The following is a 4,523-nucleotide window of genomic DNA, read 5'->3' on the forward strand; positions in this document are numbered from 1 at the left end:
CTTTTACGGGCGGAGAATACAGGTTGTTCTTAACAGATCATGCTCGGAACCCACGCCATTAACTATGGCATACCCCAAAGCTCAGTATTATCTAGAACACTATTCATTCTCCATATCAACAACATTCTGGGAACCAGCAACATTCAGGGTTGTGCAGCTGACAGTACTGGTGACGCTTCGTACAAGGGCCAAGCAAATATATCCCATGAACAAGTAGGAGAGAGCATAAAGAGATTTGTGTACTCTATTATTACATATTATGAAATGTATCTTTTATATGTGACGATAAATGGAAAGACGTTGTTTTTCAAAAAAAAGTGAACCGCTACAAGCTATAAATGTGGTCTATGATATAAAAATCTTTCAAGATAAAGCACTAAGGAACATTTTTAGGTTAGCCAGTAAGATAGTAAAAAACCTACATTTTGGAATCTTTACAAAGAACGTTTAACTGACATTAGAGAACTTCTTACACTGATTTTGGAAAGAGCCTTAAAAGTTATATATTTATGTGATGAATTGGATCTAACAAGTTTTACTTGTTGCTTTACAAAAGTTGTTTATCGTTGTTTTGCTCAAGAGAATAGCCAAATAAAATGAAATGCCTATCAAAACCGTAAAATGATTTTTTTAATCTTTTTATTCGGAAGCAAATTAACATTATATCCATATATACATTTTAAATATAAATACTTTATACGTATAAATTAAAAATAACAATATACCTATTTTACTAGATTTGATATATATTCGCTTCTAAATATAATTCATTATTAACTTAACTATACTCGGAACAATGCAATATGAAGTACTAAACTGACACGGTTTCTAAATATGCTAGTACTATTTAGCATGGGTAGATTATTTTCATATTACGCTACGATTTCAAAGGTAATTTTTATACATTCACCTGGCGTAATCATTACATCCATATAATTTATATACATAAAAAAACTAAATTGTTTTACATCTTCACAAATGACTCAATATATAAACTTATTCTACGCATTCACTTTCACTCATATACATTTGTACTCCTAGAAAAAATTTGACTACATTTAAAGTTTTTCTCTTATAGTTTTCAATTTCTTGACAAAATTAACCGATTAAATTAACCATAGTCAACATATTATGTCAAGCTCAAGATGTTTACCTTTCCCTTTTAGTAAAAGTTCCGGTAAAAAAAATCCTTCAGTTGCTGAGTATTTTTAAGTTTTTTGTTATTTAAGTGTAAACTATTTTGATTTATTTCTTGATATTTTTTCTACTAACTTGTGATAATTCTTCAACCAGTATTTTAAGCAACTCAGAATATTTTACGTAACTTTTAAAGAAACTTCTCTATCCCATTTACATCTTTGTCTTAAGGATGCTTTATAAAACTATTTACTTTTTTTTTAAGTTAAAACCTAAAAATTCACAGAATTTCTTTAAACTTTTACTAATTGCACCAACGAGCTAACTCAACTAAAAATATCATTAACACAAAAAAATACATTAGCAGTAACTTCTAAATAATTGTTAATTGCATAACACTTAACAATATTTTTTGAATGTCGATACTTCTTAAAAGCAATTTAAATAATGGTTATTACATAACTAGAAACGTTATATAAGTATGATCACTGGAAGTAGAACACGCTCCACTGTCAAAAGTGCAATGACGAAAAAACAAATTCATTTGATAGATTCATCTTAACGCTGTATTGATTGTAAACAGCGCTTGTACAGGAAGGCCTCTTTTAAGAGTTTTGATTTTTAATAAATTATTTTAAAGCGTCTTGAAACTTTAAATAAGATCACAATAAAAGTTGTAAATTTGTGAAAAACTTTAAAGAACTTTAGATCCATAGCGAGTTTGGAAACTTATTTTATTTCAACGGTTCGTCCTCACAAAAAACTTACTAAATTTCTGTGTTAATTTTATTTTCTGATGAAATATTATCAACAAAACGGTCGTTTTTTAAATAAAGTACTGTATTAATAAAAATTTTTGACCAATAAGGTTATTATCTGCGTTTAATTTCTTGTCTGTTTCGTCGATCAGAGATTGTTTCTTCCAAGCTTATGATTATTTGTCTTATAAAAAACTCCTCAAAATCTTCATTATGTATAAAAAATAAGCAAAAATAATTTATGCTAAAATAACCTTTGTGACTTTAAAATAGAAATCAACAGAATTTTATGTGGCTTTGGATGGTGTAATACATTTGTCGTACTAAAGACGGGTTAGTTATTATCATTTAATGTCGAAGTATCACACTCCGGTTGTAAGACGTTCCGTAGAGTGGTTCCGTATACTCTGTATTGACAAAATACTTTTATTTCTTTAATCTTCTTTAAAATGCGGTTTCATAATAAACCGTTTTTTTATTTCTTTTATGCAAAACTCACTCAATTGATAGCACACGAGTGATTACTGTATGCGGGCATATAAATGACATGTCCACATTATGCTTCCCTTTTTGATTATAAACTGGTTAAACCGTTACCTTAACATTTTAAAAGAGCTCTGATGCCTACATGCCTTTTATATTTTTTAATTCAATTAACACACTCTTGGCGAAATTTCCTTTACTTGCTTTAGATATTATATTTGCTCATGTTTGTATATGTTAACAAAACTTTCTTTAATCTGAATTAATTATAGAATTATTATAATATTACGTTAAACAAATTTAAATATTATATATTATTCAAAATTATTATGAATTCAAATGCTAATTTTAATACATAAAACGCTCACATAGTTTTGAACAATGAAAATACAAAATGCAATTTGCTCAAAAAAGTTACGTCGACCATGTGACGTCATGCAAAGTAAATAAAACTACATGGGAAAATGATTCCGTACATTCGTCATTAATATCATGGTTATAATATTAAATCTTGATATTTATCAAGCCTTTTAACCTTTGATAAACTTTTTTATACTTGATGCCAGTTAAAACTGAAAGAAGAATGAGTTAAAATTAAAATTTCAGTTAAATAATATAACAAACACTATTATATGAGCATATTAAACTAGTTAAGTATACTGAAACACAAGAATATATATATATATATATATATATGTTAGTCTCGTTATTCTAATGAGAGATAACTTACCAAGATAATCATGCGTACTGTACAAATGTAGGACTTATAAATACATAAATTCAAGGTAATGGTTCCAAAAATGTTCACCCTAGATCATAATAAACGACTTATTAGGGACACACAGTAAATATCTAAAAAATCATATTAGATTTATCATAATTACATATAGGTGACATCCCTTAATAAAACAACTCCGTCCGATATACAACATACACAAGCAAAATCTCAGGATATAAAGCAGTCCACTATGGAACTTCCCAGGAAGAGGGATATTGCCATAATTAAATCAGTGCATATAATATATCCATTTTATACTTATCACCTAAATATAAGCTTAATATATTGATCGAAAATAATGACAAAACTCTCATTTAAGATATCTTTTTTAATAAACTCGAAATACTTAAGTACAAATCGCACGAGTACTGTAACCGTGCTTTATATTATGCAAATATAATCCGTGTAAAGGTTGGCAATAAAGGTTTAATGTACATATAATATAATAACAAAGCAGAGTAATCTACATTCCTTAGATCTTGTGAGTAGGTAATAGAGGTAGTATTGTGCAAGGTTTTTGAAAGGGAAGGCAATTATCAACGTTACAAACAGAAATTCAACACAAAATATTTTAATAATCATTATAATAAGTATCGTAATTTTAGAATGGAAAAAGAAGAACGTTTTGTTTTTAGTCATTGTCAACAAAGGCTTCTTTTTTTGTTTTGATTAGATTGCTTATAAAATTATAGCGTATTCCTTTATCATTTAATATATATATATATAAATAAATAAATTCATATTGAAGATTGTAAAATAAGTCAGTCGAACTGTAAACCCTTATTTTTGAATAAAGTTCCCAATAAACTGTGTCGTAAACGCACATACTCATATATTGATTTAGCTTCTCCACCAAATCAATAAAAACGATTGCAAATTGCAAGTGTTATGACTTTTAACAGGATCTTTGCATGAATCATTCGGTTTTATTAACGTGAACCAATTGTTGAATAACGTTAAATGAATAAAAATATACGAATATGTAGATTTGCTCAAAAAAAAATTACTTTTTCGCACTTGATGAACATCTGTTTTAGAACATTACCAAAGGTTCGATAAAGAAATCTTAATTTATCACAACTTAAAAAAAACCGTAATCGATGTAGCAATTTAATTTTTCTAACTTCAATAAAGTAAAGATCTAAAAATCTGATTTGAAACTATTGGTCATATTAGTTGAAAATAGTTGAAACCACTAATTTTAGAACATACCCATGAAATTATCTAATAAATAACCCTTTGTGATCTTACAATACATAGGCAACAATAACTGTAATGTCAGTTGGTGCGAACGCTAAGTCATTACGACAACCGTGTTTCGGGACTGACGAAAATCGTGGGGAAGTAGTTAAACCGGCGAATACAGA

This window comes from Danaus plexippus, chromosome 15 (assembly GCF_018135715.1).
Source record: "Danaus plexippus chromosome 15, MEX_DaPlex, whole genome shotgun sequence".
Taxonomy (NCBI): Eukaryota; Metazoa; Arthropoda; class Insecta; order Lepidoptera; family Nymphalidae; genus Danaus; species Danaus plexippus.